Genomic DNA, 23,066 nt, shown 5'->3' on the forward strand with positions numbered 1-23,066 from the left:
TCATGAACTATAACCACAATATGTGCGTCTGGCATGTCCTTCACAATCCAGCTATCCCGTCCATTGTACATCCAGAGCGGATGCCCTCTGATATTGATCTGGGTGATTGCTTCCTTTTTGATTATGCCTTTCAATTTTTAAAAATTGTACTGTTCACTGTACTAGTTTGAGACCTCTTATCCTTATATTAGCTTTGTCATCAGAAACTATCAATACCTTCGGAGCTATTTAAAACCAACCTAAATTGCATTAAAAAAACTAAGTAAAAATAAATCAATAAATATATATATATATATATATTTTTTTTTTTTTTTGAAGTAAAAACTGGACTTATTGGCACGCTGGGCATACAGAATTATTACTATGTTCCTATATAATACAGCATCGAATTTCAAGTACTACTACTCTGTGTTTTTTCCATCATTCTTTTGGTTTCTTTTCCCCGAGTGATGGAATTTTGTACTTACACTGTATTTTAGGGTTCATCACTGAACTACAGATAATAAATCTTGAGTTGTTGCAAATATACTTTAAATAAAATAAGCTCATGTTAAAGGGATACTATAGGCATCAAAACAACTCTAGCTTAAAGGGACTCTATAGTCACCAGAAGAAGTACAGCTTAACGTAGTTGTTCTGGGGATTATAGCATGTCCCTGAGGCTTTTTTATGTAAACACTGCCTTTTCATGGAGGCGCTGAACTTTACCCATAGAAACACATTGAGTATTTTACATTGAGTTAACTTATTGTAGAAATGTTTTATTTACTGCTGTGTACTTTAACCACACACAGGAGGCTCCTGCAGGATCTAGAAGGCTATTAGAGAAAGTGATAAAAATCTAGATTAACCCCTTCAGGACGGAGTCAATAGTGCACGTTCTGATCAAAACAAAACGTAAACAAAAACTGGAATTTGCACTATATGTCTGTTCACCCGTAGTTCCCCTCTTCCCCTCTTTCATATTATATGCACCCACACTTATTATATATAATTTTGTTCAGGAGAAACAGGGCTTTAATTTATCATTAACTATTCATATATTGAACATAATTTATTATGAATACAATTTAAAAAATGTGAGAAAATAAGATTTTGTTTTAAATTTGTATTTCCGTCTGACATTTTAGCTGTGAATGTCATAATACTGTTAAAAAAATGCACATATTCGTAATCAGCGATGTCTCACGGGTCCAACAGTACCCCCCATTAAGGTTTTATGGTGTTTTGGAAAGTTACAGGGTCAAATATAGAACGTTCCATTTTCAAATTGAAATTTGCCAGATTAGTAATGTTACCTTTGAGATGGTGTGGTAGCCCAGGAATGAGAATTACCCCCATAATGGCATACCATTTGAAAAAGTAGACAACCAAAGGTATTGAAAGTGGGGTATGTTTAGTCTTTTTTAGTAGCCACTTAGTCACAAACACTGGCCAAAGTTAGCGTTCATATTTGTTTTGTGTGAAAAAAGCAAAAAACAAATATTTGCCCAGTGTTTGTGACTAAGTGGCTACTAAGAAAGACTGGACATACCCCACTTGCAATACCTTGGGTTGTCTACTTTTGCGAATGGTATGCCATCCTGGGGGTAATTCTCATTCCTGGGCTACCATATGCTCTCAAAGGCAACATAACCAATCTGGCAAATTTCAATGTCAAAAAAATGAAATGAAAGCCTTATATGTGACTCTCTAACTTTCCAAAACACCATAAAACCTGTACATGGGGGGTACTGTTATTCTCGGAGACTTCACTAAACACAAATATTAGTGTTTTAAAACAGTAAAACATATTACAACAATAATATAATTAGTTTGAAACACTAATATTTGAGTTCAGCGAAGTCTCCCGAGTAAAACAGTACCCCCCATGTACAGGTTTTATGGTGTCTTGGAGAGTTACAGGGTCAAATATAGTGCTTGCGAATTAAATTCTCTGCACTTTCTCCCTGTGTTGTCAGGCATGTCAATCAAATTTGAATTAATCAAATCACCTAATTATGTTAAAAGATTACTTAAATATACATGTAGAATTTTAATATATATGCATTTATAGGTATTTAAATTCTGCGTGTGTATACTAATGTAATCTTTTATGTAATTATATGTATTTATCTATATATATATATATATTTGCGGTTATTTGCATTTTATATATAGATAGATAGATATATATAGAATGTCATTCTAAGTGTATTTTGTTACCAATATATATATTAATAACAAAATACAGTTAGAATGAAATTACATATGAATATATAATTTATATAAAATTTTGTTTCAATATTTTATTTATTAATTTTACTATTTAATGTATTATTGTAATTATACGTATTTATAAATATATATATATATATATATATATGTGTGTGTGTATATATCTAGCATGCTCCTCCAGCTGTTTGAGATTCTCACCCAATTACCTCTTCATTCCCCTAAGATCTTACCAATAGCTGCTTCTCTGTTAACTCGTTTAGCCATCACCTCCAAACTTCCCCTGCTACCTCTTGTCTCAAATCCCCATGGTATCCTTTAGATTGTAAGCTCACGGGCCATCTAGTCAAGCACTTTGTATAAAAGAGCTCCAATGGCTAGATATCAGCTTACGGGCAGGGCTCTCTTACCTCTTGTATTTGTCTGTGTATATTGTACGTTTCTCCACTAATTGTACAGCGCTGCGGAATCTGTTGGCGCTTTATAAATAGCAATAATAAATAAATAAATAACGTCATTCTAAGTGTATTTTAATACTGATATATGTACTTATATCAATATTAAAATACACTTTGTATGGGGGGCGGAGCCGAACTGGCTAAGAGACTAGTCGCACGTTGCACGAGCTCCCGCAACGAGGGCCAAAAAACACAGCCTAACGCGAATCTGGAGGCAGGTAGCTACCCACTGCCAGTCTCGTTGAAGGGAGAAAGCAATTGTGACTATGCTGATGCCACCCATGGCACCTAACTCGAAAGGGAACCGCGGCAGCAACTTGAGGCCTAGCGGTGGCACTGGGGACGGACGGCCACCTTCCCGCCAGATGCCGACCGCAGCAAGCGAAGGAAACAAACTCACCCCCCCCCCCTTTGGACCGATGGGGGACATCTCGGTCCCCGCCAGACGAAGCACTCCTAACCCTGCGACAAGCTTCAGGCCCGATGACCTCCCAACACAAAGCGGAGAAGGGAGCTGCCAAGATGGCGGATCAACTCGACACGAGAGTGCCGGACAAGCAACACACGCACCATACCATGATAGAAGCCGATGTCCGATACCAGCCTCCCGGGAACATAGCAGAGTTCTGCGGCAGACTAATTGCTCACCTCTGCACAAAGCTCCACACCCAGGGACAGGCATTCAGGCGGGCGAGGAGGGAAGCAGCGGCATGGATCTGCCCGAAGACAAGAAGAAGTATGAGCTGGAATCCTCCTCGGGCCTCCAAAGGGGCGATTAGGGGGCAATGCCGGCACTTCATAAGGCGGGAATCGACGCCAAGCCCCTCGGACACCGGCACTCGCTTCCACACAAGCCAGAGCTGCAGACATAACCAGCCAGAAGGCCACCTGGAGGCAACAAATCCACTGGGCCAGCAGCAGACTTCCCCAAATAAATGGACCCACACCGTCTGCAATGACGTACAAAACCACCGGTTAAGTGCAGCAAGCGTCCGCACATCACGGACCCGCACACACAAGTCAGGCGGGGGAGCCCATCACGAGGACCGGCACTGGGCGCAGAACAGCCAGGGGAAGAACGGAGACACCATACTGAGACACCTCACAGACTTTCTCCTGAAGCACATACACGGTGTCGGATGAACATACCGCGGACCTGAATATGTCTGGAATGCACCCCTGGTATACCACGGTACAGCACATTACTGGACTCTGACAACCCTCCCAACGCCAAGAAAGAAGACTGCAAATTAACACTGTTCTGTTATTGTCTCCACATTAGCTTAGTTGAGCATTATTGATTTCATACATACTGCATAAATGTCTAGTTGCATGCTTATTCTAAACCAATGCTGCCCCCTAAATATGCTAAAGTTTTACATTCCCCTAATGTCTACAGGTGAATAAGCCTACAAAAGCCAGGGTCAGTTCAAGCAACAGATTTTTGTTTTTGTTTTAACTTCAGTATAGCCTTAACGTTTAACTCATAACGATGCAGTAACTGATTGCAGACATTCAGCATGTTATTAACACGTTTGTTTACTTAACTACGCATCCTGTAGTCCTCTCAACATACCTGTCTAGGTCTATGCGCACAGCGAACTCCCTATTAGTGTTGATGCTTTGCCTAGCTTAAAACTAAACCATTTAATTGTATATCCAGCGTAAAGTTTAAACGTGAATAACCTCAATATACTTATTTAAAAAAAGTGCACGGATTTATGTTAACCCCAATGTTAAAATGTTGATACTCAGCGTGCGGAATGCTGTTGGGGCACCACACGCCTGCTGTTATGGTCTTTATATGCACTGCAAAAATAAAGAATTAAAAAAAAAAAATACACTTTGTATGACGTTACATATATATATATAATATGTATATATATTATATATATATAATATATATACATATCTTATATATATAAATATATTTCTATTTTATTTTTAACATGTTTGTTTTATTTTTTTTACACTCCCCACCAGCAGGGGGACTATCTGACATTTTAGACAGTCCCCCTGCTGGCAGATCCACAGCCAGCTATAGGGGGCCATGTGATCGCTCTTTGATCTTTAAAGACAGGTTAAATAAGATTGAGGATACTCATTGAATAATGAATTTATGAGGCTTTCCTCGGATCGAGAGTAAGTTTCTTTTTTTTGTTGTAAATTTTTATTTTTGTTGTGCACGAAAATGTTGCACACATTTTCAAGATAGTAATTCAACGAGATCTACTCAGAGGCATTAGCGGTATTAAACCCTTGCGTGGGTGTGAAAAAGACATAAGTAGTGGAACAAGTAAAAATGTATGCAACTGTAGTTTTTTGTAGTAGGCAACCACGTAAAACAAAAGTACACACCACTCAAGATATTAGAAAGAACATGGTAAATATTGAGATATAACATCTAGGCATCATGCTAGGAGTTTAGTGTGGCAAATCGAAATATTTAAATGGTAGGTTAGGTATACCCACTAACTACACGTTATTAGGCAAGTTGCATCAGGGTAACCTGAGAGTCTTTAGTGGTATGTACATAGAGGTACGGTGCTATTCATCTATGTTAAAAACACAGGGAACTTAGCCGACAAAAACAGACTTTAAGTTGAGATATGAAGAAATGTATGATGCAGGAACTTAACATATATCCAGGGTAGGGGCTCAGCCTACGCCATCTAAGCGGGATACATTACTGTGGTAAGGTACGAGTCCCAAAGTTCCCAGCTGGTCTCCCCACCAGCCGCAGACTCCACTGTGATCCACTACACCATGCTCACAGCACCAGCTAAATGCACTAGTCTGCACTGGTCTCGGGAATCTCTCCAAAGGAGTTGACTCTCATGCAGGCTGAGAACCTCTAGAGCAGGGGTAGGCAACCTTTTACCAGCACTGTGCTGATATAGGATTGTGATGTCCCGTAGCGTGCCAGTCCTATTTTTTTAAATTGAGGTGTGTATGCTGACGTATTCTGCTTGTGTTATTTATACTGTAATTGCTTTGTAGCGTTGTATTTGTGCTTATATGAGCTATTATATTGTATATGCTCAGGAGTAGTTTGTGGTATCGTGTATGATACATATGAATGTGGGCTGTGTAAGGGGGCTGCTTGTGGAATTGTGTGTGTGGATGGATATGTCACATTGTGTGTTTGGTAGTGTGTGTATGTCTGTGGACTGTTTGGGGTATTGCATGTGAGAGGCTGCATGGGGTTGTGTGCATATATGTGGATTGTTAGCAGGTTACGTTTGTGCGGATTGTAGGTATATTTGTTTGTGGGCTGTTCGTCTTATTTGTATGAGGGGAGGGTTATTCTGCATTTCTGTGTAAATCTAGCAGTGTGGGTGGCTTCCCTGGGTTCCAGTGGGAACTGGCTGGCCAGGTACAGGTCAAGGACAGGAGCTGCAAGGCTGCTCTACAATAGTGTGGATTGCCATTCACAAGCGCTGGGAGGAAGTGATCTGAGCATAAATTGAGGATTGTCCTTCACCACCTTTTCGTATTAGCAGATATCTGAAGTTTCACTGGGACTCCTGAAAGGCCAGAGCCTGTTTGGCTGTAGCAGCCTTGAGTGCCGTGCAAAGACAACTTGAGTGCCGTGCATGGCACACGTGCCGTAGGTTGCCTACCCCTGCTCTAGAGGATGTGAGTGTATGAAGAGTCATCTGACGGGCTAATGCGCATGCTTTAATGCTTTCCTATGGGGATTTTAGAACGTGATGATTTTCGGCGTCAATTAGGTGACCAAAAGTCTGTTGGCCACCAGGAATTTCCTCTAGTGGCTTTCTGACTGAAAGGCACAAAAGGAAGTCTTAGTCCTGCAATGTAATTATTGCAGTTTTTTTTTTAAAAACTGCAATGGTTTACATAGCATGACTAAAGCGAACAGGGACACTGCACCCAGACCACTTCAGTGAGATGAAGTGGTCTGGGTGACTATAGTGTCCCTTTAAGGGCCATTATCCTGAAGAAGTCATTTAAGTCCATATGGAATGTGGTACTTTTTTTTTACTCATTTGTATTTGGCAAATGAAAGCAAGCATGTGTTATAATCACAGCTACATAATAACTAACGATGAATCATCATATTTATTATAATAATAAATATGTAGGAATAAACAGGAAGGAAAAGCAAAACAAAGGTAGATAAGGTAAGCAAAATACAGCAGGAGCAGAGTGAATAAAATGATATGGTGAGGAGACAGTAAAAGATTTGCGGACGAACATAGAACTAAAAAACATTAAATAGATTTCATAAAAACAAATTGAATAAATTGTGCTAAATATGGATCCTTGCAAGGCTCCAAGAGGAAAGATAGACAATATTATGAATAGAATACGTGTGATCAGACAGCACAGTAGATATCGAGTTTATGTCTTGCAAAATAGTGAATCCTTAAAAAGGATGTATATGTGTCATACGACATAGACAATCGTCAGTAAATAGAAAATCAATTGCTTTATATTCTTCAGGAATCGCCATCAGACGTTAATGCCAAAGCAAACAGGTTTTGTGGAGTTAAGGGTGCAGACCCAGGAAACTGATTCATACAGAGACCCATAGATGAGTAATGCATCCAGTGGGCCTGACCACTTTGGAGCATGAATTAAATAGAGTCTATAAAGGTATTTCGGTCCAAAGCAATGCCAGTAAGGAGTTCAGTATCCCAGGTCCATTCCCCCTATACAGCCTAAATGGTTTTTGGCATATGCCTCATATCCCCATACACTCGCTGAAGTGTGCTTAATGGCCATAGTCGGTAAACACACACAGTCATTTAACATGCACACCCTGACAGTCGGTTAACACTCACACATTCTAACAGTGGCTAAACAGGTATACATTAACAGCTAAAACACACACGGTAACAGTCGGTTTACACTCACACACTAACAGTTGGTTAACACACACACACACACACACACTGACAGTCAGTTAAAATGCACACACTAACAGTCAGTTAACAAAACGCTAAGTGCTAAAGTGGTGATCATAAGTAGCATGTAAACATTAAACACAGGCGCTGAGCAAGGAAACCTGGATGTATTTTAGCATCAAACACCAACTCAACAGCTACTTTATAGCAACAAGCACAGAAATGAGAGTAGGCCTCCAAAGATTTTTTCTGTGAAGGAAATGTTGGCATGTGTTTAGATGTAGAAATCTATTTTTCACATGTCAATACATAATACTTGTATTTGTAATCTTTTCAGATTTTTTACCCATACATGAGAAATAAAGCAGATTTGTTTTTTCTTTTACTGATTGTTAACCCCTTAGTGACCAGACTGTTTGTTTTTCAATTGTCTTACCGTTAAGGACCAGGGCTCTTTTTCCAATTCTGCTGTGTTTGTGTTTAGCTGTAATTTTCCGCTTACTCATTTACTGTACCCACACATATTATATACGGTTTTTCTTGCCATTAAATGGTCTTTCTAAAGATACCATTATTTTCATCATATCATATAATTTACTAGAAAAAAATTATGAAATATGATGGAAAAAAAACAACAACACTTTTTCTAACTTTAACCTCTAAAATCTGTTACGCATCTACAACCGCCAAAAAACACCCGTGCTAAATAGTTTCTAAATTTTGTCCTGAGTTTAGAAATACCCAATGTTAAAATGTTCTTAGCTTTTTTTGGCAAGTTATAGGGCTATAAGTACAAGTAGGACATTACTGTTTCAAAATATATATATATTTTACATTTATCAATAGTGACATTGTAACACTGTTATCTGTCATAAATCTCTTTATCACACCTCACATGTGGGGGCCTAATTTGCCGAAGGGGAGATTGTCAGGAGAGGTATTGCTGGATGCCTCGACATCGAGGCAATACCCTTAAAGCAATGAACTTCCAGCGCTCGTATTTGCCGCGGATGTTCCTAGTACGTCGGCGGTCCATAGAGGTTAATGAGTTGTCTTACATAGATTATCTCTCCTGAAAAATGTAATCTTTCCTGTGAGTAGCTCCTGAGAATGAGTAGAGGTATTAGTGTTAAAAGTATTTTAGAATAATGTATTACCAAATACTAAAAGAAGATCTCAGGAAACCACTTAGTGCTTGATCATAAGTTGGTTTACACTACACCTGTGCACAAGTAGGCATAACATTAACCCTTTTAAAGGTTATGTTGTGGACATGCATTTCTCCGTGTTCTGGAACTCAGTTCGAATGTATCTTGTTTACAATTTACAGGAGAACAGGAGGGGAAATCTTCTTGTAAACAAAAACTCGAGATAAAACTAATAATCTCACATTAATGAATAAAAGAGGGCAATGTTTTATTTATGTTTGTATTTCCAAACATTATTTGTCCACTGTCGCCCATTCTGGGTCCCCAGTTCACACGGCCTGCTATATTTGTGTGTGTTCCCAGATAGTATTTGGAGGCTGTGTTGAATACACTGCTGCTTTCTGTAAAGATGTAGGCTGTTGTTGACATTTCCACATTAGCGCTGCTTTTGTCAGTCCTGGCAGGCTAAGCAATTCTATCTTAAGGGCTGTTCTTTATTAAATTTGCAAGGTACAAAACTGTGACTGACAAATATTCTCTATACTTATCCGAATGCATAAATAATAGATCTCTATCTGCGGCATTAAAGATTAGAAGAGAGGTCAAGTTTGAAATGCAGTCATTTTCATACGGTTTGCTCCCAGATCCTCAGAAACATTTAAATATATTCCAATGAGAACATTTTTTAGCATCTTTTGATAGGTATCCAGAATGTTAACATTATTTCTGAGGACGGAAAGATTTTTTCTGCTTGGCATCTGTCTTATTAAACTTTGCTACTGAATCTGTTATGTGCTTTTATTTCGTACCGGTGACATAATTTCTCTCCCCCTCCCGGCCTTTAAAAAAAAAAAAAAAAAAAAAAAACGTTTTTATTTTTTTTTTAAAAGGCCATTATGTATGATAAATAAAACAATGAGTTGAAAACAGTGAGATCTCTCATCAATGTCTTTGTGAAAAGGGTTGGGATAAATGAGTTTCAGAATCAAAGGCAGATTACATAGCTGACCATGTATCATCCACTGTGTATTGAACATAGTCTTTGTAAGAATAGAACTGCAATAAAAAGTGGTATTGTGTGCTCTGAAAGGCTGTGTGGGTCTGTGCATGACTAATCTGTCTTTCTGCATTATTTTATTCAATCTTCCCTGACTTTATGTCTCTGACATTTTTGCTACACTCAGTAAATTTGAATGAATAGGCAATTTTAAAGAATTTTTTTATAGGGTTTCAGAAGAGTCATAAGCTTACTATATCTTTGTTTAGACTTAACAGTTTAAATGTTTCCTTTGTCTAGGTGCTATTGCAATACACAGGCCAGGGAAAGACACATTTCACCTGATATTTCTCTAAATACTGTCCCTGATTGTTTGCATCGTGCAGAATACCAGAGGCAATGAAGATAAGCCAATTTGTGATGTACCTTTTAACAAAAAAAAAAAGTTTAAAAAAAATCAAAATAAGGAAAATCACTGCAGTCATCCTCCGCTTAACCAAGAGAATATGAGTGGTTATTAAAAAAAAAAAAAAAGGGAGCAATCAACACTTGTTTGGACAAAAATGGACACACTCCACTTGTTTCTATGGTGATTACTCAAAGTGATCCACCTATAAATGTGCCCAACATAATTTTTTTTAAATAGGATTGAAACTTACCGTCAAATCAAGCTATTTTTAATCTTGGATAGCAAATGAAAGGTGATGGATCTGTCCACTGGAATATATGCGAATGTGTTGCTTCCTATCCTTAAAGATGTACCTGTTAAAATTATGTGTTACAAAATCGGTCAAGATTTATTTATCAGACCAGAAAAATGTCATGATTTCTTGTACATTTTTCTATTGATAGGTTTAACATTTCATTCCACGAACACTGATAAATTTACTGAAAACATTTTTTGTTCCCCGTCTTTAGCACAGCTTGTCTGTCAAGCTAAAAGGTTTACCCCTCGGGTTATTTTCCCTGAAGCAAGAAAGAATCAGGCAATAAATTGAGGGAACTCATGGTAAAAGTGTGATGAAGTGAAGCATGGCGCCCTCTCTGGCTAGATATGGACTGTACACCTGGCTGACTCTCTCTCCTTCTGAATACATTGCGCTATATTTCCCCCCACTTCCAATAGACTGTAAGTTTGTTATGGTTTCACTAAATTTGACATCTATATATGTTTCTTCTACCCATTATACAATACTGAGGAATATGTTGGTGCTTTCTAAATAAAATGTAAAATTATGTAGACTATGTGATTGCATTACGTGCAATATTGTGATCGTAATGTTTAAGATGTACTTCACAACGACACCAAGTATATTTGAATAATGTACGGTTGATTATGCAGATGTGTTCATATTAAGTATAGGAGTTGGGAATAATTGGTTTTATTTTTTTGCAGAGCAAACCAGTTAATCTACTACCGTCTCTAAATTAGAGACATTTCAAGCCAGCTCCAATGCACATAATTCTGCCCAACCTATCTACTAATATATATGTATTATCTATCTATCTGTCAATCTGTCAATCTGTCTGTCTATCAATCTATCTATCTGTCTGTCTGTCTGTCTGTCTGTCTGTCTATCTATCGGTCTGTCTATCTATCTATCTATCTGTCTATCTGTCTATCTATCTGTCTATCTGTCTGTCTGTCTGTCTATCTATCTATCTATCTATCTATCTATCTATCGGATGTAAACTCCCACTGGATACATAGTGTATATTAAAATGAATGCCCAATAACAGAGTCATAAAACAGATTAAAGAGGGAAAAAAATATCTTCAGATCATGTGGTTACCGTGGAAACATTATAAGATTAAAATATACTTAAGACACGTAGATGCGTTGTTCTTTTTTTTTTTTTTATAAAGCAATCAATCACCTGAAATGATCCACCTGACTCATGCGTAAAATAAGTCAGAAAACCATAGGAATACATTGCAGTCAGCTTCCTGGGAAAAGTACTATGGCAGGTGACAGCTGGTCCGGTGCACAGTGGTCTCACAATGTTTGCATAGCTGCCACCGAAGTTCAGAGCCAAACATCAGCCCACCATGGCCACAGTCACACCAAGCAATAGGCTATTGATAAGCAGCAATAATAATTTAATTATTAAAGGCTAACTCTAAGCACCAAAACCTCTTCAGTGATTTGAAGAAGTGGTCATGGTGCCTGGAGTCTGTATGTGAGCGGTTCAGCATGGAGTTTAACCCCTTTGTTTCCAGAGGTGTAACTCCACCTCCAGCAGCGTCATTGAGACTTCATTGGCTGAGAGCAGTCAGCTGATGCTCAAAGTCGATGAATGGCGGCTGTGGATTGGCTTCTGGAAAGCTGCAGAGTCCAGAAGTGCTTCACCAGGATAGGTGCTCCGCAGTAACCAGGTGACAATTGTTAAATGGCAGGCTGTAGTGGCCATGAAGCCCGGAGCAACCCTTTAATAATTTATGATCAGAATTCTAAATTATTGCACACATTGCTACTTCAACAACAGATTCTGAAGTTTTTGGCTGAGAGTTTTAAAGACGACAGTGGTTTTAGCATTATTAAAAGATAAGAGAAACATAGAAACATAGAATGTGACGGCAGATAAGAACCATTCGGCCCATCTAGTCTGCTCAATTTTCTAAATACTTTCATTAGTCCCTGACCTTATCTTATAGTTAGGATAGCCTTATGCCTATCCCACGCATGCTTAAACTCCCTCACTGTGTTAACCTCTACCACTTCAGCTGGAAGGCTATTCCATGCATCCACCACCCTCTCAGTAAAGTAATACTTCCTGATATTATTTTTAAACCTTTGTCCCTCTAATTTAAGACTATGTCCTCTTGTTGTGGTAGTTTTTCAAACTCTCCCTGACCCAGGATTCATGCTTATGATGAAGGATCCTATCATAATAAAGGTAGGGATTAGTTTTTCTCATTTTTTAGATATACTTCATTAAAAAACAAAATTCTCAAAACTTGATGAAAGGATTATTATATTAACACCAGTTATTAGGTGATAGCAGTTGTCTTTTAGAGCAACACTATAGTGTCTGGAATACAAACATGTATTCCTGACACTATAGATGTAAAACACCATTTTGTCCAAATCTCCCACAGGAAAAAATTGGGAAGCTAATGCGCGCACACAGCAAAATGCTGCACTGTGCCAATCAGCATTTCTTCATAGAGATGCATTGAATCAATGCATCTCTATGAGGAACGTCCAGCGCCTCCATTAAGATCGTGAAGAAGCTGAATGTCAGTGCTGCACACTGTGGACCACTGACCCAGGAAGCACCTCTAGTGGCTGTCTGAGTGACTGCCACTAGAGGAGTTACTAGGCAGTAATGTAAACACAGTCTTTTCTATGAAAAGGCAGTGTTTACATTACAATGCCTGCAGGGAGGGACAGGATACAGACACCAAAACAACTACATTAGGCTGTAGTTGTTCTGGTGACTATAGTGTCCCTTTAAGTTCCCTGTGATTAGAAGCATTGCTTATCTAAACCTGGACAACATATGTAATCAAAAGCAAATTTCTCCTCTCCAGCCGGAAGCTCTTGCACTGAGCTAAACCAGGTCATGGAGTGTCACGCTCATTGGCTAGTGTGCTCTGCTGATGCTATCAGTCCCTTATACGGCAGGGCTTATCTTCAAGTGTGGCGGATGACATACGGCAGTTCTCAAGTAAGTTGTCAAATCGTTTAAGAATAGCTTAACAAGTTACCCTTGGAGGGCAATGGCATTCCTGATACCATAACAACTGGGCTGTAGTGGTTATGGTGAATGGAATGTTCCTGTAACAATGAGTGCAGTTTCCTTTTGATTGAATCTGGATGGATGAAGATGTTTTTGGGGACTTCAGGCTGGTGGCAAAGATGACATTCTCTGGCAGGCTATTCAACATATGTGAAGCTCTATAGGAGCTCAGCTGATCTTCATATTGAGGTGGGAAATGGAAAGTAGGAAGTGGAATAAAGAACATGGGCGTGTGCGAAGGAATCAGGAGTGAGTACCTGCTCAGGTAGTGTGAAGGGTTTCCAGAAAATGGATACAAATAAGAAAAGAAGGTGAGGGATACATATGGTCTCAAGAGTTAGCCACATTCAACGTATCACAATGATTGTCACTTTTAATTCATTTGGACCATGCTTGAAAATAGAAGAATATATATGTATTATATCTGAAAGCAAACATATTGCTCATTGTGATTTATATTTAACGGCTAGTTTCCCATCGCAGACCAACAAACGACAGCATAAGAGAGTATGCACAGGTCCCCAGTGGTTACAACAAGAACATATTCAGCAGGTTGAAGGCAACTTCCCTGTATTTGGGGGATTGGCCACTAGCTGTGGATCGATATCTTAACAGCCAGAGTTACTTTTGAAATGTTTTTCTTAATACTTTGAAATGATTATTGCATCTAACTGTGGCTCTGTCTTACTGTTGTAAGAATATGATGAAATCAACCGTGAGACATAATATCATTTGAAAACGCATGTATGCCCTAACGAGAGTCTGGAAAGTTTGCTTATTTCTATAGCGTATGTCAAGTCTTGTTGCTAACTTGCTAATTCTTCAGAGACTCTAATCACACTGAAAGTAGCCTTTGCAGCTTCCCTATAGTCCTTGTGGATGGTGGGGCGTTGCAGACGCCTCCAGCTGTAAAGGGGATGAATTACCTTTCTAAATTATAACAATACAATTAATCGAGGGATTAGAAAACAAGACCAGTGAGGAGTTATTTCAAAGATCTTGAAGAAAGCAGTCCTATGGTGGACATAATTATGGTTTCAGGACCTACAAGTGGAGCATATAGAGAGACAAATAAGAGCTTGCTACTGCAGAATTCAAACACAAGAAATGTCTCTACCCTCATAAAACTGGGGAACTGGATGCATATTATAAAAGAGTAATAAAATAAAGCAACATTTTCAATCCTTTCGAAGTTAAATACCTTTGCTGAGGTTAATGATATACGGTAAGTGAACATGAATGTACCTAATACAGGAAACAGAAATAGGGTGGCGTATAGTTTCATAAAAACAGGAATCAATTATCCGACAGAGGAACGTCCCAAAACATGTGAAGAACAACACAGGCAAAATACCTAGGTTTAGTTTAACCTACACACAGAGTTAAAGTAAAAGGTTGATGATGCAAGCTGATCGAAACTCCATCCAAAAAAGGAATGTGCAGGTCAAGTGTTTTTGCCATTACATGTTACCACGTTTTTTTTATTTTTTGGACTAATAAATCCAGGACAAGATATTATAGATATTATAATTTCAGTCACAATTTACTATTCCACAACAGAGAATTTCTCTCTTCTAAAGGAAAGTAAATGCTAAGTTACATTTTACCTCGCTACACATGAAAATGCGGTCTTAAAAAAAAAAAAAAAAGTCCAATGATTTTTGCAATAATATGAACGCTTACACCTACTATTGCATTGTATAAAAGTAAATAACTTCCAGTGCATTTTCTGATTTAGTCTGTCTCTCTGAGGGCAGACATGTATAAAGGGATAATCTAACCACCAAAAAAACTTTAGCTTATTGAAGTAGTGTTGGTGTATAGATCACCCCCTGTTGTCTCATTGCTCAATTCTCTGCCATCTAGGATTTAAATCACTTTTGTTTCTGTTAATACAGCCCTAAAAGGTTCCATTTTCAAACAGATTTGACAGCACAGTGTGTTTACATTAGAAGGTTTCGCCTGCTGTGTTCATTCACACACACACACACACACACACGTGAGGCTCCTGCAAGCTCTAGCAGGCTATTACACAGCAGAAGATATAAAACTCTAAATTAAACACGCTGAGCAATAAAGGACGTTTAAACATTAGATCTTTCTTCACAGAAACTATGTAGGTCACAAGCTGGGGAGTTGTGATTAAGGCTGCATAAACAAAATTATTTAACTCCTAGCTTCAGTAAGCTAAAGTTGGTTTGGTGGTTATTGTGTCCCTTTAAGTTCTCCTTTGGTTGGAATCCCAGCTTCCTAATCAAATAGCATACAAGAAATCAAGAGCTTGTGTTTTCTCTAAAATCATGACCTCCTGCCCATGCACTAGACATCTCATGAATGCAATCTGGAACTCTTTCAGTCCTTCAAATTACGAATTGTCTTAGCTGGTAACCTGTGCTTCTGTCAGAAGTGGGCTAAAGTTAGATGCCTCCAGGTGTAGAGCAAGTGTAGATGCACAGAAAAGTTGTTATTTTATACATATTCATTACAAATTTATATTTAATGGATTCCATTATCTACCCCCACAATTACTGTTAGTGGCAGCTATTGAAAATATATATATATATATATATATATAAAAAATTAGCTGCATCCAATCCACCTGACCTCTAACAGGGGTACAGTCTGTACCCAGGATAGACACATTACATATCTCTTACTCTGGCCTTAATCACATTTTGTAATGAATTTAACCAACATCGACAAGAGGATGAAAACCACATCTACAAGTTAAATTGGGTGATGCAAAGTCACCAACATTCTATTTATTTTTGCAGAAAACTTGCCAACAAGCCCTCAATAAACATAAGGATGAATAAAAAATAACAGGATGCACATTATAGGAACAGAGCACACACAAAGGTACCGTTTCAATATTGCACAGCAATTGTCTCCAGTACAAAATATGGAGATTTAGTTACACTCTGTGACCATACTGTGCCAAGCATATCATGGCATGTTACCACAATATTGGTGTGTCCTATTGCAGTCCTCCCAGCTGTCCTGATTTTGGAGTGACAGTTCCGATTTTCAGGTTCTGTCCCACTGTCCCAACTTGGTTCCCTGGTGCCGTGCTTTTTCAGACACCAAGGAACTGTCCCCAACAAGCATAGTGCGAGCACATCATTGTTGTACAGCGCTGCGGAATTTGTTGGCGCTTTATAAATCATAACAATAATAAAAGCGCTCACGCTATGTTTTAGGACCCTTCAGGGAGCACTGAATGGCAGACTGACGTGCCAGTAATTCAGGCGGACCACCCCCTTTCCCCATTTCTATTAGGGCAAATGTGATTGTTTGTGAAAGAAGGTGTCCAATCCCAGGAATTGTGTCAGGACTCTAAGAGGGTTATTTATTAAAATGAGAACTGCCTGGTATTCATAGTGAATGCAAAGTCAAAGCAAAAGCAGTCAAATTAGAAACAAGGTGATCATAAGACGGATTGCAGGTTGGCTACTTTGGCCTTAAACTTGAAGCTCACTTCTGAATTCCAGACAATCCTTACTATAGTAAGTAACCCTCTCATTGTAAGTATACAAAATAAGAGGGAATTGGAAGGCAGAACAAGCATTCATTAACCGTGGATATGCTATCAAGATCTATATTGATACAAAATGCACACTAAAACATCTGCCCGTAGACACTACTGTATAAGGTTTTGGATTAAGCAGATAGAAAGTCCAGCACCTTATTCAAGAATGAAATAGGAGTCATTTTACGATAAAAACTGTAGCAGCGCGTTTAACTGATACACTTGTCAGCCTGTTAAGTGCCTTCTGAATGATTTATATTTCTTAAGTCAAAAGGAACAATGGATTCATCACAGAACTATAAAGAATGCAATAAACCCTTGAAAAATGCAATCAGGTAAGTCAACGTAGATAATGAAACTCTGGTTCCAAAGTACAAAAAGTTTAAAACAAATCCACATATTTTTTTTTCATATCACGGAATATGTTTTATGGATGTGTGTTGATCAGAGATGGGTAAAAAGCCATAAACAAAATGAAACATATATGTTAGGAATTAATTGCTGATAGAACACAGTTGCTGCTTGGGATGATAAAAAATGTATTATATTTACAAATTATTGGCAAACACAAACTTTATTTCATGTGAGGCTACAGTGAAAAAATGGAAAAATATAGCACCACGGCCAACTAGCATGTACTTTGTAAACTCACTGTCGTAATTATCAAACTGCTGTTTTAAATCATTAGGGACTTCATTTTCACTAGCTAAATGTCACAGTATTGAGGGAAAATCAATGTATTGTCATTATTTGAAAACGGATCAAGCACCAAACATGAGGAATGACAACTAATCAGACTAAAATCACAAATGGGAAAAGACTCCAAGGATTAACTGTTGGATGCCATGCTGGGATGTATCGTAGAAAGCTAAATTATTAGGAAAGATCAATATGAATTTATGAGGCAAATATCTTGCCAGACTAACTTCATGGCTTCCTCATTGATTAGGAAAGCAGAGCAAAGCAATGTTAAGGTATTCTATTTTGATTTTCCTACATGATTTATCATTGTTGCCTCAGTTTGTGAAGAGTACCAAAAAACGGTGTTCTTAGTTTGGAACACAATAATGGTTCTGTGAAAAGTCAATGTGCAGTGTCACTACATAGGACACAAATTTGCCTAAGACCTGGAATCCAGTGTTACGCTTAAAGGGTAATAGGCAAATTTTATGACAAATACACAATGAAAAAAAGCATTGTAAAAAAAACCATTTTGATTCTAAAGTACATATAGTTTAAAACAAATCCATACTTTTATAAAGGCATCAAGAGTTATCTATTTGGGTGTGCTAAAATCAAGGAAGGGGCATTTGCCCTTTAAAGATTCAGCATTTGATATCACAAGTGTGCTTAAAGGATATTAAAAAAAATACTTGCACTGCACCTTGTCTTCTCAACATTATAAAACTGAGTTGTTAGGTCTTTGGGGGGTGGGCGGTTGGGCAGGGGTGGGGGGGGGGGGGGGGGGGGATGGGGGCACTGTCAAACTCCAGTCTGTGTATGCTGAAATAAAATCTGCAACAGAATTGCACAATCAGTTCATATTAAGTAAGAGCTGTTGCATTTTAAAGGAGTACTCAAATGGACACTTTTAAAAAAACATAACAACTATCTGGGCAATTGTGTTTAGCTCCACTGAACAAAACAACCAGGAAGTAACAGGACTGGTTGTCTGATTGAAAGCCAGTGGGGTGTAACAAGGTCAGTTTATAAATGATATAATTTCTATTGAAATCTGCGAATGTGCCGCAAGTGGGCACATGTGCGTTAGGCGCTATCCATAGGAACTTACCTTCCTCAGAGTCAGACTATCCATCTTCAGTCTCAGATTCCTCATCCTCAGTCTCAAAGTCAGATACCCAATCCTCAGTCTCCCAGTAAGATCAACCATATTTAGTCTCAAAGTCCACTTCCCCATACTCAGTCTCAATGCCAGATCCCCCATACTTAGTGTTCCAGTCAGATTTCCCCATCCTGAGTCTCAAAGTCAGATCCCCATGCTTAGTCTCAAAATCATATCTACCACCCTCAGTCTCAGAGTAAGATCCCTCAGTCTCAGATGCCCCAACCTCAGTCTCCCAGTCAGATTCTTTATCCAGTCTTCCAGTCAGACCCCCCACCCCCAACCCTTAGTCTCCTAGCCAGATCCCCCCTCCTCAGTCTCAGAGTCAGATCTTCCTCAGTGTAAGAGTCAGATCCCCCATCCCAGGGCCTGACACAGCACAAAATAACAGTTTAATGTACTGTTTACACTGTAACTATTTCCTGCTAAGACCCACCACAGTGTGAAGTGCACATGCTCAGAGTTAGCCTTTTTTACCAGCAAGGTGGGACAGTTAGCTGGTAAAAAGAAGTGAAAAAGTAACAAGTAATAGTAATTAATTAGTAGCTGCTACTACCTACCGAAAGTTGTTAATAGTAATAGCTTATGACAACTATTTTACCAACATATTTGGAATAAAGCTCTCAGAGTTAAATAATTCACCATTCAACTGTCTGTGTGTGAATATATATACTGGGTTATCACTAGCCATGATAGGACCAAACAGCTAGTCCCATCACCTGGCAAGCACTATGAAAGTACCTAGGCTGTCTGGGATGTCTACGTTCAATCTAGATCAGAGTGATTTTAGAGTGGGTGATGTTTTGCAACTTTAGCAAACAGTCAGGACCATGCAAATATATAGTGATTCACAATACAATTGAATTAAATTCACAATAACAATGAAATATAACAAGAAAATATGGGAAGCTTAGATTTCACAGCCTGTGTTTACAGAGACCCGATATTCCTTAGCTCATTATCTAAAACAAGGCTCTATAACAGGGGTCCTTGAAGGTGTGATAAAGGCCATAACTTCTGCTGCATTCCATAATTGCTTTAAGTAATGAGTGCCATAAGGATAAGCAATAGATTGCTAGAAATTCCCCTCTGGCACTATTAAGGGCTAATAGAATGTGGCCCCTCTCCCCCCCAGTTAATGCTCCTTAATAATGCATAACCCTCCCATTAAAAAGTTGGACAGCCTGTTGTTCATCCAATAGAGCTGGTGTGAGATTCTAGTGGTTTAAAACTAAGAGAATCTGCTTAATAATTTCACTGTCAGAGTATTAAGGCATTCATTTTGGCATATATGGTTAAACGTGTGCATGCGTGCGTGTGTGTCCCCAAACACTGACATGTGTTTCTTTCAATCTGAAAGGAACTGCATTTCAAATGCACATGTCGCAGTAAAGTCAGGGATTCCAGGCTGCAAATTCAGGTGCCATCGTACGCTATTAATTCAGGGATTAGCACGGAAGCAGTAATACAATTATAACAGTTTTTACACCACAGAGTTTAACAAGGTGCCCTGTAATGAGAACAGAATTCAATAGCGATAAGGGCTAAGATCCCCAGTTGGATATGTTTGACTTCAGGCAGGTAGCCCTATTAACAGACACAGTAAAAAAAAATTACAGTAGATTAGCAAGTGCATAAGTACTGCATTCTAGCATGTAATTCACATGATTACGGACCCAGTTTTTTTTTATGTCTATGATAAGATTCATTATTAGGGTAGATGGACCAACATAATACATTTCGAGCAGTATGGTCCTCATGTATTTAAAGAAAAAGATAAAGTGTACATTAAGTTTATTCATAGAACATATGTTTAGGTGTAAGTTTTAACTTTGCACATATCTACATATTTAAATCCATGCTGGGTTTAATACTGTACATTTGTACCAGCATCCCTGGGGAGCCAATGCTTGGATTTAATGCTTGCGATATGGGATTAGAAGCTCCCCAGGATGGAGCTCTGTTCAAGGCAGAACTCTGTTAAACTACTATTTTCCTGAAGTGCGAAGGCGCTATGTGTTTTCTGCTAGGATTCTATCCCCGATTCGCTCCTTCTCACACATTCAAAGCAATAAACCTTCAGAATGACTTTCTTTGGATGTGTAACTGAAAACATGTATTTCTGAATGGAACACTCAATCTGAAACATTACATTTTGCTGTAGATTCAATTCTTTCAAAACATACATTTATGAGAATGATTGAGACTACTATTTCTTCAGAGCTGGAAACTCTTGTAACCCTCTAAACAATGTTTACGGTTTATTTTTTTTATTTTTTAAACCATGACGCTCAATGCTAGTTTTCTGCAAGGCAAACCTACTGTATATTAATGATCAGTAGGGGGAGCAGTTCTCTGAGGGGGGAATTGTTTCATGTGTGTTTTTGATATTGAATTGTTGTATTAATTACAGTATGGATTTATTCTCTATTCCAGAAATTGTGGAGTATTGACAAATGAACAACAAATTACCTAAATACCGATTTAGAGTTGAAAGATATTTGAAAATCAGGAATTTGGCTCCAAAATTTTAAAAACAGCCTTGAGTAACAGATATAGATATGAATAGTTATGGTTTAGTCAAACAGTAAGAAGTGTATATAATCATGATTTTGCGTTTGTTTAGACTGGGATTTGAATCATTGGATATAGAAGCTGATTTGCATAAAATGCCCTGTTGGTGCCTTTTCAGAGAGCTGTGTGATATTTTCTAATCTACCTCCATTTCTATTGCCTCAGCACACCAGTTCTTTGCCCCAACTACTTAATAGTTGTCTATTTGATGCTGTCAATCTTTTAGGGGGCTCCTTTGTTAATTTGGAGGGGTGGAGGGGTGTCACCTGTTTTGGGTCATTGTTGGTACTGCATTTTGTACTGCTCTTAAAATCTCCATTAAATGTTAAATACAAAAGAAGTTAATTATATTACTATATTGAACAAAATGTTTTACTTTGCATGAAAATAACACGTATAAGAGCTACATTTATTTGTTTGATGCAAAATGCTTCATTGCTCATGCTAGATCAAATTTGAATAGAATCTGCAAAATAAGATTGCTGCGAGCAATCATTTTGCTTTTTAAGCAGATTACAATTGAAGTAGCTGGGTTTTTTTTTTAAAACTTATGTGAGCTCACTCCATGCACAGCGTTACAAAACCAGAGATTTACATGAAATCTCTAGTCTTCCCATCACAGGCAATGTAAGCGTAGACCGGGACTTGTAGGCAGTCTGCAATATTAGAGAAATGCATCCCTCTTTAGCATTAATTTAATGTTTACCAATATACATGAGAAACTGACCCGTAGTAAGTCTGACCGTAATGCAAATGTAACTTTTTAAAGGCACACTCCAGGCACCTTAACAACAATCAAAATTAAGTTGTTATGGTTTCAGAAAGTCACTGGGCGCTTACTTACCTAGAGTGCAACAGTACAAAAAAATCAAGTAAAAAATGGCGCTATACAATTAGTGAAAGTAATTTAAAATATCACAACAAAGGCTAGCAAGCACTAATAAAAGTGAAAATAACTCTAAAACCACTCGAATAGTATGTGCAGAAAAAAAGTGCGCTTACTTACCTAGAGGCTAGATTGGCTAGAGCGGTCAGCTAATGCTCTAAGCCAAACAGTAACTCCCCATTCATTAAAAGGAACATACCTTAGAGTGTTCCTTTAGGCAGTGTTCAATGACTATAGAGGGAGCAGGAGTTTACTGCAGACACAACTTTTCCCAATTTTGTATTTCTAAGGGTTTGAAGTGAGTGCCTCCATTACCCCCAGTCCCATTTGGGACATTAATATAACTCTTAGATGGACACTACAAGTACCATAACCACTGCAATAATTAAGGAAGTCTATGGGTGCAGTCATTCCTGGTGAAAAAACCCACAGAGGAACTTCACATATGGCTCCTTGCACAATAACCACTGCAATAAGTTGTTGAGGTTATGTTGTTTTTTATTATCCCTTTACATATTCTATCATCTAGTTCATAACACAACATTACAGCCAATGTTAAATGAAACAAGCAAGATTGTGAGAAAGTTTAGAAATTGCTGGCTGTTTTATAACTTGCAAACAGTTTGCATATTGCTGCGCATAATATTATCGCAAGAATATTATAACTAATTAACATCAAACTGCAGTGTTCATAATATTATACAAAAATAAATGTACTAAAAAAAATAAAAGTTTAAAGGACATTTAACTAATCACATCACCTGGCTGTCTCAATGTTCCCCATGCTTTATAAAGTTCTAGGA

Source organism: Pelobates fuscus, chromosome 12, assembly GCF_036172605.1.
Source record: "Pelobates fuscus isolate aPelFus1 chromosome 12, aPelFus1.pri, whole genome shotgun sequence".
In the NCBI taxonomy this organism is placed as follows: domain Eukaryota; kingdom Metazoa; phylum Chordata; class Amphibia; order Anura; family Pelobatidae; genus Pelobates; species Pelobates fuscus.